Raw genomic sequence first — 12,717 nt, forward strand, 5'->3', positions numbered from 1 at the left:
ATTTGAACTAACATCAGCTGCCTCCCAGGGTGCGCAATAGTAGCGAAAGTGGCATCTCAGTGAATATTGGGCTACAACATAGGCACTCTGAAATGGTTACAGATTTCCCAAGCAGCATCTAAACCACTGTGACACATGCCCACACCTCCACAAACTTCTTAATGTCCCTTATCACATGCCATTGCTAAGTAGATGTTTTCTACTAGTCATCTAATAGTTCTGAGGCACTGATCTATAGGATGTTGCCTTGCTATCTTAGTAAAAACAAAAACAAGTAAAAACTGCAAGTATCTCTTAGAACTAAACCAAGAAAGCTTTTTATGGCTACTTTGAAGTAGATCTAAAATATAATAAAGGCCAGGAAGGAGTATAGAATATACTTACTACCAAAAAAATGAGATATTGATGAATTTGATGATAAGAAAGTGATCAAATAGAATGATCTTGGAAAATGTAAGGTGAGGTCATCTTGGGAAACAGAATGGCCCCACATTACATGTCCAGTGATGCGTAACAAAGCCTAGCACTCACGCTGCTCAGATACCCGCAGGCGTGGATAGTTTGCAGTGTTTTTCTATACTAGGCTGTGGCGCTTTCGGGGTCTAGCCTGTGTTTAACCAACCCCACATTCTGTGACAGTATTCATTGGGTCTCCTAAGAGACTTGACCTCTCTAGAGTGCTGATAATCCAATGAAGTGATCTATATAGTCATATTTAGATATTACACATACAGGGTAGAGTGTTGTTATAAGAGCACGCTCCTACAGGAACTAGATGGAAAAAAGTACTTTCTTCTTCATTTCTGAGCTTCCTGTCTGCATTGTTTTTTCTTTTAGTATGACCAAGGTCACCTTCCTGTCCTGACTAGTTCCTCTTTTTTTTACATAAATTTTATTTTTTATAATGATTACATGGTGGATCAGGGTGGGAAAGATCAAGCTCTAGGGAAAATTGGGTGTACTCATTGCTTCCAAATTTGCTATTTCTTCTTGTTGTTCCTGGGGGAAGCGGGGAGACAAACGGGAAACCACTCATGACTTTTCACAGAATCCAGTGCCCAGGGATAAGGAACTGCCACCTCATATCAACCCAGAGTCGCAATGTGTACATATTCTGAGGGTTCTGTCCAAGTGCTTTGGATAGTTCTAAAATGCTGCCATTTTCACCAATTCAAGGATGATGTCACCCTCCCAATGTCCATTGGCTCCGTTCACCAAGATTTTTTGCTGTCATTGTTTATTTGGGGTAGTTGTCCAGCTAGTTCTGTCCTTTGCTACAGCACCAAATGAACTGCCATATTCTCCTTTTACAACAGGGCCTATGTCCACTGCTCTGCCTTTTTCAGTAAGTAGGACATGTTTTTGTAAATAAGCCATGTGTTCTAAGCATCCCTGGATCTCCCACCCCTGGTGCTCAAGAACCTGACACTCACCTAGTAGGCGGGCCCTGGAATTGGGACCCGGACCAGGAGATCCAAGTCCCACCAGATCCCCCACCCCTGGGGCTCACAAACACAACACACACCTAGTAAGTGGGCCCCAGGACCCGGGCCATGAGACCCAAGTCCCACCAAATCCCCCCACCCCTGGGGCTCAGGCACCGGGCCCTCACCATGCAGGTGGACCCCAGACCTGAGCCAAACTACCTGAGCCCAGTCAGATCCCCCATCCCTGGGACTCATGAACCCGGCCCCCAGTGGGTCCAAGCTGGCATGACTCGCTTCATCTCAGCATCCGCAATATTATTGTGCATCCTTACCTAGTCTAGTCTGCCCTGTTCAAGCTCCTATTGGTGGGTGCTGCAACCTATCCTAGCCCATCTGATTGCTGTCCCAGTCCTAATGTGAACTGGTTGGTGTTGCGGCCTGATCTAGCTCCTCCTGACCTCTGCCATGGTTTTCAGATCTTCCAGTGGGTGTTGTGTGCTGGCCCGGACTGGCCTATTGCAAGACCTGATCCACATGTACCAATGGGGGCTTGAGTCTAGCCCAATCTGATGCTCCATAGTCCAGTGCACACCCACGCTGGTGCAGGCTGTAGCCATGTCCAGCCAAGCCTGATGCCCCAATCCTACTCTCATCCTCATCAGTGGGAACCCAAACCCAGCTGGGGTGCCCCTTAGCTCCCCAGCAAGATCTGACCCCATCTGCAGTTCTTGGGTGAGCCAGCAGAGACTGCAGTTCCACAGGGGTGAGCTCCCATTTCCCCCACAGATTCTGCTATCACACCCACTTCTCTCACTCTTATTCTCTCCTCCAAACCAATTTGCTGTCAGTCTCCCACTAACATACAAATGTCGTGGACTTGTTGATGAAAGTCCCTCACCTGTAATTCCTAACCTGGGCACAAAAACTACATGTTATCTGTCACTACTGTAATCCGTGAGAGCCTGTCATTTCCCTGTAAATCAAGACCCTTCAAACAATGAGAGTGAGCCACCAGCGGCCGGAGGGACTTCGCCCAGTGCCTTCGACTGAGTCGCACCTGGGCCCTTCAGAGGTGTGTTGAGGGGGGAGGTGGGCACACGGCCCAGCTACAGGCACCCGTATGGGTAAAAAAAAAAAAACCTTCCAGGATGGGGTGGTCCCAGAAGCCTGCTGAGCTTCTTCCCCCACCTACAGGGAGCCAGTGTGCTCAGCTGTACGTACCTGTGCTGCTAGCATTAACATCTTTACTGTCGCACCCAAGCAGTGAACACAGGGTGAGGAATAGAGACACATAGGGGCCGTGCTCAGGGGCCACCTGTCCTCAGAGTCTGTCCCCAGGAAGCCAGAGAGCAAGCAGACACTGGGGAGGCCAAGGGTGAGAGGGCCACAGCAATGGAAGCACGTGACCAAGAGAGCTGACTAGTTCCTCTTCTTTCTTCATTTCAGCTCCTGAAATTAATAAAAACAACAAACAATTATGTAGTGAATGGGTATTTGCTACACGTTAGCCGTTATTATTATTATTAAGTGTTTTACATGTATTAAGTTGTTTAGTCATCATAACACCTCCATGAGTGTTATGGATGATACTATTAGCATCCATATTCTATTTGAGAAAGTTGAGGTCCAGCTGGGTTAAGTAATTTACACCAGGTCACATAGCTGATAAGCTGGAGGGTCAGGCTTCCAACCTAGGTCATTTTGCTCCAGAGCTGGTACATATTCTTTGCTACTGTGCTAAACTGTTTCACTGTGCCATGGTGCCTGATACCATCTCAGACACATTTCTGCTATTCTGAAAAATGTTGAAGCACAGTGGTTTACCTCTTCACCTTGTGTAATTCAGTTGATGAACCCCAATCATTTTGTTAATGAAGCCAAGCCTTTTTTTTTTTTCGGTAAAGATTTAGTGTTAATTTTTATTGGAAAGATGGATCCAGAGAAAGAAGGAGACAGAGAGAAAGATCCTCCGTGCTCTGGTTTACTCCCCAAGTGGCCACAATGGCCAGAGCTGAGGTGATCCAAAGAGCCTCCTCTGGGTCGCCCTTGCAGATGCAGTCCAAAAGCCCTGGGTCATCCTCAACTGCTTTCCCAGGACACAAGCAGGGAGCCAGATGGGAAGCAGAGCAGCCAGGACATGAACTGGTGCCCATATGGGATGCCAGTGCATGCAAGACGAGGATTTTAGCCACTAAGCCATCATGTCGGGCCCCAAAGCCATTTTTTTAACCCGAACTAACTCTAACATAATATTTAATATTTGATTATGATAAAAGCATAATGTTATGAACTAGTGTAATTCGTATTGTGCACTTTTATTTTTAGTAATTATCTGGGGAAATGAAATAACAAGTCTACACAATGTTAGCCACTAACTGGCTTACAACCACAAACAGTCCAGAAATGAGGTCAAAATTAATTATTTTTCTTCTGCTGATTACTTGACATATTAGACTGCTCCTTGCTCCAGAGTACACATGCTGGCAGGGTCTGCTTTATAAACAGTACTATCAACAGAAAGGAGCATTGTTTTGAAATTGTATACAAAATAGCTTCCTAAGGTGGCAGACAGAATGGTGAACATGTAGGACTTAAGAAAAATCTTGAGAATTAACTAATTTGTGCACTTAGGGCTTGAGAGGCTAAGTGGGTTGTTCAGGGTTACCCAAATAGCTTGTGATGCAGCATGGCTAAAATTGGGGTATCTGGATAGTGTAGTGTCCTCCGTATTGCAGCTACTCCAGAAGGCTGCTACCCTCCTCACACCATGTGAACAACCCACAGTCAAAACACCATTCACTAGGTGCCCGAAGGAAGGTGCTACATTTCATCCAGGAATTACATCCTTCATCTTATATGTAAAATAAGTGGATTCTACATGTTATATTAGCTTGTTAGCTTCTGCTGGAAGCTGGTAAGTGTTTGGCTGTTGTGAGTTAGATCCTGAAGGAAAAACAAACCTACTGTCTGTCTTGAGAAAACAGTAGCGGAAGCTGTCTTATAACATGTACATTGATTCTATCCTAACCTCTCCAAGTACAAATTTAAGATAAGAAGAATCAAATTCTAGCAGTGGACTTTTCCTCCACGAAACTGATGATAAAAGTAGCTTGTTGTCTTTTTGATATGGTCTGAATGTTTTATTTGGCCTTCAAAGGAACCATAGAGTCAAGGAATATTTTTTCTTTCATTGTCAGTTCTGAAGGGAAAGAATCGTCTTTCTTTGGTTTCTATTAGAGAAATGAGTTAATTTTTTTTTCACCTGGCTCCTTTTGTCTAAGCTCTTACTTGTACTGATTGTTGGTTCAAAACACTGTGTAACGTGAGAGGAAAGTTCTGTTCTGCCAAGAAACTCGCGGACCCTCTCAAGAGCTAGACTCTGCACTTGGAGTGGGGCTTCCTAGGGCTCTCGCTACTCAATGTGGCTAACAGCATGGGCATAACCATGGAAGTTGTTAGAAATATAGAGCCTTGGTACTGGCAGCAGGTCAAACTTCTGCCTACAGAGCCAATTCCATACTACCATTGGTTAGAGTCCTGGATGTTGCACTTTCTATCCTGCTGCCTGCTAATGCACCTGGGAAAGCAGTGGAACATGGGCCACATGGCAGACTTTGACAAAGTTCCTGGCTTCTGGCTTTGGACCTGCCCAGCTCCAGCCATTGCACTCGTTTGGGGAGGGAACCAGCACATGCACAACCTCCTTCTGTCTCTCCATCTTTCTTTGTTATAACTCTGCATTTGAAATAAAATCAATAAATCTTTTTTAAAAGAACATTAGCTTAGAACATTAGGCCTGAGTTAGAATCTAACTCAAAATTTAACAAGCTCCCCAGTGACTTATGCTCTTCCCTGAATGTATCTGAATGGACATCTACTGCTTCTCCGGTTTTTTTTAATTAATTATATTTATTTATTTTTATTTTTATTTTTTTTAAAGATTTTATTATTATTGGAAAGCCGGATATACAGAGAGGAGGAGAGACAGACAGGAAGATCTTCCATCCGATGATTCACTCCCCAAGTGAGCCGCAACGGGCCGGTACGCGCCGATCCGATGCCGGGAACCAGGAACCTCTTCCAGGTCTCCCACACTTGGGTGCAGGGTCCCAAAGCTTTGGGCTGTCCTCGACTGCTTTCCCAGGCCACAAGCAGGGAGCTGGATGGGAAGTGGAGCTGCCGGGATTAGAACCGGCGCCCATATGGGATCCCGGGGCTTTCAAGGCGAGGACTTTAGCCGCTAGGCCATGCCGCCGGGCCCAATTATATTTATTTTTGATGATAGTTGATTAGGTCAAGGGCTACAGGACGGTGGGTGAGATCACCATTTCCACATTCTCTTTTTTTTTTTCCTGCATGTGGGGGAAGAGGAGAGAGGGACAAGCAGAGAAGCCACAAGCTTAGCTGAAACCACTGGTGGTACCATTCCCAAAGTAAAAGCTGTAAATCAAAACAAGTATTTGGTTATATAACTTCATTAATTTTGTGTGATAGTTGTTAGGGCATAACAACTTGGAAGAAATCCTGAAGATCATTAACTTCAAGCATAATTTCAGTATAAGGCTCTGAATTTCAGTATAGTGATCAGTTTTTGTAAAAAGGCTTAATTATGTTCAGGATATACTCTTTGGGAAAATAAAAAGTATTTTGCTCATCTTAGAAAGTCAGCCATAAAATGAGAATTTATTAAAATACTTTCAATGATTAAAGGATAATCTTTATCTGATAAGTTTGATAGGAAGTGTTTCAGCCATGATGGTGCACCCTAAGAAGTTTTCATCTCTCAAACTCCTATTCCAACACCATATGCTAATTTTAAAAAATGATATTTATTAATTTGAAAGGTACAGAGAAGGAAAGACAGAGAGAGGGAAAGAGAGAAAGAGGCATCTTCCATTTCTGGGTTCACTCTTTGAAATCACGTTGAGCTGGGGCAGGCTGAAATCAGGTCTTACATGTAGGTAGCAGATAGAGACCCAATTATTTGGACCATCATGTGCTGCAGCCCAGGATGCCTTAGCAGGAAGCTGGATCAGAAGCTGAATAACTGGTGCTAATATGGGATGAGCATGTCATAAGCATTGGTTCAATTTTCTATACCAAAACACCTGCCCAATACTTTGATAGCTGCTAAAATTCACTGTCTTATAATTCCCACAAATTCAAAAATTGCCATTATTTTCTAAATTAATATTTCCATAAATAAATATGGGGGAAAGAGATAAATCCCACTTACAGAAGGATTCCAAATGATAAATGTAGATAAACCCTTCTCCTCTTTCAGTTCTTGGTGACTCACCTCCAAAGAATGAAGCTGAAAGGGAAAAACACTAACTCCACAACAGAAAAGTCTGGCACATACTTCCTTGACCACATGATCAGAGTCAACACATCAGTGTGCTATTATCACACCCCTCCTGATATGATGCAATGAGAAGGGCACTTTACCCTTGCAGGATTCTTTCCCAAAGACCACAACACCAGCCTAGAGAGAAAGACAAACAGACTCAAACTGAAAAACAGTCTACAAAATACCTGATGAGTACTGCTCAGAAATTGTCAAGGCTCTAAAAACCAAAGGCCAAGGCACTGTCACAGAGCAGAGGAAATCAGAAAACATTACAGCTAAATATATGCTGGCATCTCGGATCCTGAAACAGAAAAATGGGATACTACTGTAAAACCTGCTAAAACCCAGAGAAAATCTGAAGTTTACTTAATAATCAGTTGCAGTGTTGGTTCCTCAGATTTGGGAAGGGTAGCATGGGCTTTTAAGATGATCACATTAAGGGAAACTGACACAAGGTGAGAAACACACAGGGACTTTATGCACTAAACCTCTAAAAACAGAAAATAAAATTTCTCATACACCCTCTCGCACTGTTTTACCAAACCTGGAAGATAAAAGTCTGCAGATCTGAATTCCCAGCATATGAAATAAAGATTACAGATTTTAATTCCCAGAGGATAACATCGAAGTTCATTTACCTAAACTTTATTTCACTCTTGAAAAGAGACTTGCATTGTGGGTTAAGCTCAGCAGAATTTAGTGGATTTGGATGTTTTGTTTAGCTTTTCTGGGTCATGTTTTTCCCATACAAAATGAGGACTCTCCCATATTTTCTAATTTCTATAAATGTGGCCCTCTTGACTTTTTTTTTTTTTTTTATATAATCCATTTTATTGTATTGTTGTTGACAATCTTTACATAGTTAACTATAGTTGAAGGAAAATCAAGAAAGAGAAGGAAAAAAAAAAAGGTTCAGGGGGATAGGGAGGTGGGCAATGCTATTATGTCCATATTGTTTCCATCATGTATCTGAGGTAAAAGGGGGTATTGAGGGAGAAGCCCCACCCGGTTTCCCGCCCACCCCAAGTCCCATATGTGGGGCATGCTCTGAGATATGTGCTCAAGTGGAGTTAATAGTTCTCCAGTTATGAGTCACTGCCAGTTTCGCTCGATGAGGTGGTCCACTGATTGATATGGTCCATCATGAAGTCTCCATTTGTAGCTGAGATGAATGATTGTCCTATTCTGTCTTCTGTCTTTTCTTGGTTAGAATTCTGAGTCCAGGCCCTCTTGACTTTTTTAAACTTTTAAATATTATTTATTTATTTGAAAGGCAGAGTGGCAGACAGATCTCCATCTTGGTCTCCCACATGGACGGCAGAGAGCCACAGCACTAATATGCCTTCCCAGGTACATTAGTAGGGAACTGGATCGGAAGTAAACCAACTGGGACACAACACTGCATTCCAACACAGAATGCTAGAGTCACAAACTGTGGCTTAACCCACTGCACCACAATGCCAGCCCTTCCCTTGAATATTTTGAACTTCATTTACATTTTTATTATTTACTAGAGAGACAGAGAATGAAAGCACCCATAAACTGGTTAACTCCTCAAATACTCCATAAAGGAGATGGGAGCTCAATTCAGTTCTACCGGTGAGTGGCCAGGATCCAGTTATTTGAGCCAATAGCTGCCGCCTCGTAAGATCTGCAAGGAGCTGTTCTCCAAGGCCAGAGCCAGGAGTTGAACTCAGGTACTCTCATATGAGACATAGATGTCTTAATCTGCATCTTAATCATAGCCAAATACCTGCCCCTCAAATATTCTGGATGTTATTTATAAGTATAATACCAATTTCTAAGGAGAAAAAAAAAAGTTAGCTAAACAATTAATTCCACCACAATTTACTAAGTGACAGTCATGGTGGCAGGTGCAGGAGCTGTAGCTCTTGCTCTCCAGAGGTCTCAGTGCGGTGGAAGAGACATGCCTGTAAACAAGCTGTGACAGCTGGGTGAAAAGTACTATACAAGAGGTATTAACAAGATGCACTGTTATTCTGAGAGAATGGCTTCATTCTGCCTGGAGAGGTTGGACGGGCGTTGAACATGAGAAACTACAAGTAGCTAGGAAGAGTACTGTTTCATCAGTCTGTGAAGAATTCACCCTGTAGTAGTAAACATTTCATTGGCTATGTATGAAAATTTGGAAATTACTGGATTTTCTCAGCAATAAATCATCTGCTGAGTGAGAAATTTGATTACTAGGGGGCCAGGCCAGAAAAGCACGAGTGGCTCATGCTGCAGATATCCTCTCTTGGGAATGTCGATATGCGTGAAATCTGTTCCCTGAGATGAATTAATTGCTGTCACATGAACAACATAACTTTCTAGAAAAGGAAACATGTTGGCTGCCATCACCTGCCATTTCTAAATCAGGCCTTCATAAAAACTCATGCCTCTCAGATCACTGCTTTCCATCTTAACAGTTGAATATTTCTGCTTATGTCTTGCACTATATCTTAGTTTTTAGTTTTGCTTTTTAAATTCTGAATTACATGGTAAAAGCAGACATTTAGCGTTAAAATTGGGCTCAAAAATGTTGACTCTGCTTACCAATTAAGAGTAATTTTATTTTGACTGGTCTTTCTTCAACAGGGAGAACGGGAGTGTGGAGGAAGTTTTGCCGCTTAAGTGATCACTGGTGGAGAACAGCTTTCTCCTGGCGTGCTGCCCGAGACACAGGCATACTTGAGAGGGGTGTGGAACACTGACAAATATCACTTCTCTATTTCTAAGAGCTAAACTGGAGAAGTAGCTTTGTCTAGGATGATAATTATGGAAAATTCATTGCCAGCAACGAGTCAGACAAGGGTAAAACAGCAAACAGACCTGTGAGAGGCAGGCAGAGGGTATGATAGAGAAGCAGGCAGGGTGGCTTCCCACACTAATCTCCTTGTTTTGCCAGATTACCAATGTGTGGACAAGAAAGGAGCCAGGTGGCTGTGGGAGGTTTTCTCCCAGAGCTGTGTCTACAGTTTTCTTGGGGCAGAGCTACAAAGAAAAATATCCGCGATAACAAAAGTTCTTACTAAGCAGACAAAGGGCCTTTTATTTCTCTTAAAAAAACAAAAGTAAAAAATAGCATTTATATAGGTTTTTTTTTCCTGACTATAAGTGTAAAATATCTCATAGAAAATAGGCACAAGGGCCCAGCATGGTAGCCTAATGCCTAATTCCTCTCCTTGCATGTGCTGGTATCCCATGTGGGAGCTGGTTTGTATCCCAGCTGTTCCGCTTCCCTCCCAGCTCCTTGCTTGTGGCCTGGGAAAGCAGTTGAGGCTGGCCCAAAACCTCAGGATCCTGCACCTGCATGAGAGACCCAGAAGAAGCTCCTGATTCTTGGCTTCAGATTAACTCAGCTTCAATCATTGTGGCCACTTGTGGAGTGAATCAGCAGATGAAAGATCTTTCTCTCTGTGATTCCTTTTCTCTGTACATTTTCCTTTCCAATAAAATAATGAATCTTAAAAAAAAAAAAGAAAAACTATATACAAGTTGTAGAAAATCTAGAAAAAATATAAAGGTTACTTATTACATCTCCATCCAAAGATAGTCTCTAATAAATTTTTGGTGAATTTTTAAAAGATGTGTATGTAGATACAAAGAGATTTCAGAAAGCTCAAGGGAAAAATGGAATTAAAATATATGTTTATTTTGGTGAAAAAAATGAAATCCACAAAAAATTTATCATAATATGCATTTTTGTGAACTTTTTAAAGACCCTTCCAGTATTCTACATGTTGGAGAGATACTATATATGCTATTTCATAGGTTGTTCTTTTTCTCTTAGTATTATAAGAATTGTCCTAGGTTATGTTTTAAACTCTCAAGTGTTCTTCTTAGAGGTTGGATGCTCCAGTCTGTTATACGGTTTATCTTTTATCCTAAATATATATATTCACTTCAAAATATTCATTAATAAAAATTGCATATTCATCAACCAACTTTTCTTTTTAATTGAAAAGTCAGATTTACAAAGAGGAGAGACAGAGAGAAAGATCTTCCATTTGCTAGTTCCCTCCCCTAAGGCTGCAATGGCTGGTGCTGCGCCAAGCCGAAGCCAGGAGCCCGGAGCTTCCTCCAGGTCTCCCACATGGGTTCAGGGTCCAAGGCTTTGGGCCATCCTCGACTGCTTTCCCAGGCCACAAGCAGGGAGCTGGATGGGAAGAGGAGAATCCAGGACACGAACTGGTGTCCATATGGGATCCTGGCACATGCAAGATGAGGACTTAAGCCAATAGGCTACCACGCTGGGCCCTCCCTTTACATTTTTAAGCAATAATTTTGCCCTATTAGAAAAAAAAGAATTTTAGTTCTTTTTTCAAATTTGAATATTTATTTATTTGTTTATTTGAAAGGCAGAGTTAGAGAGGGAGAAGCAGAGATGTTCCATCCACTGATTCACTCAAGAGTTGGCCACAATGACTGGAGTTGGGCCAGTCCTAAGCCAGGAACTAGAGGGTTATTCCAGGTCTCCCATGTTGGTGTAGGGGCCCAAGAACTTGGGCCATTCTGCACTGTTTTCCCACATGCATTAGTAGGGAGCAAGGAGACAGGTGGAGCAGCTCTGCTAATGTGCCTGGGAAAGCAACTGGAGCTGACCCAAGCACCTGGTTCCCTGCCAGCCACCTGAGAGACTCAGAAACTCCTGGCTTTGGCCTGGCCCAGCCCCAGCCACTGGGGCCAGCTAGGGAGAGAACCAGTGGATGGAAGATCTCTCTCTCTGTCTCTCTCTCAGTCTCTCCCACTCTCTCTCTGCCTTCAAATAAATAAATGAATAAAATTTTTTTATTAAAAAAAAAAGAATGAGTAACCTCAGGGGACAGCTTATCTCACTCGTTGTGTGTGTATTAGTCTGAGTATCTCTACTTCTAAGTTCTAGCAACACTTTTCTCTAACTTTACATTTCCTCCCTACATACGGATTCTGACGTCAATCATGGCAGCAAAATAATGCATTCTTCATTTCACTAGGTTCCATTTTATTTTAATGTCTGGATAAATTTCAAAAATGTTCTGTTTTGCTATTTAGAACCAAGTAGAATTGGGTGTGCTCCCCAAGCAACAGTGATGAGGGAGATATTGAAAAGCAAAATCTGGCACTGTGTTTCGGGTATGTTTTCTATTGTTTGTTTTTTAATCTCCTTTTACACTCATACTACCCTATCTTATGCCTTCAAATTAATCTGCCAAGGAATTCTACCATTAAACTTGAATTTATATACCAGTTAAGTTGAGAGCACCAAGATCCCAAGTTTATTGGCTTGGTAAAAGTTATTGGTGCTTCCTATTGCCAGTCAGAGAAAGGAAAAATCAGTCATTCACTTCTGAGTTTTCTCCACAGCCATTAAGACTTGGCAGTGTGAGGGAACTACTGGTTTCAGGCCAGGTGGCACAGGTGAGATTGTTTATATTTTGGAAAATAGATCTCTTACTTACTGGTTCACTCTGCAAAGGCACACAACAGCAGGGCTGGGCCAGACAGAAGCCAGTCTGGCACTACATCTGATCCCCACGTGGTTGCCAAGGACCACTACCTGCTGCCTCCCAAAGCCAACGTTAGTAGGAAGCAGGGATTGGAAGCACAGTCAGGATTCCATGTGAACTGGGCCTGGCCCCACACAGCATGTGCCAAACAACCAACCCTACTTTTTTCTTTAAAAACAAAAGCGAAACAAAAATACATGAAATGGAAAGAAAGAACTATCAGCAGTCCTCTTTTATTTCTGACCCACATTTGTTTCTATTTTCAAGATTGATTTTCTCAAGCCAGGGCATGTGATCAAAGACCATTCCAAATGTCCCAAAGAACAGCCCAACAGGTCGCGGGACGGGACAACACAGCCTGAGAGGGGAAGCTCTGAAACACGGCTCTAGACTCTGCTCCTACGTGGTGCTGCCTTAAGACCCTTAACTTCCAGGTAGCTGCCTCAACTGT

This window comes from Ochotona princeps, chromosome 6 (genome assembly GCF_030435755.1).
Source record: "Ochotona princeps isolate mOchPri1 chromosome 6, mOchPri1.hap1, whole genome shotgun sequence".
In the NCBI taxonomy this organism is placed as follows: domain Eukaryota; kingdom Metazoa; phylum Chordata; class Mammalia; order Lagomorpha; family Ochotonidae; genus Ochotona; species Ochotona princeps.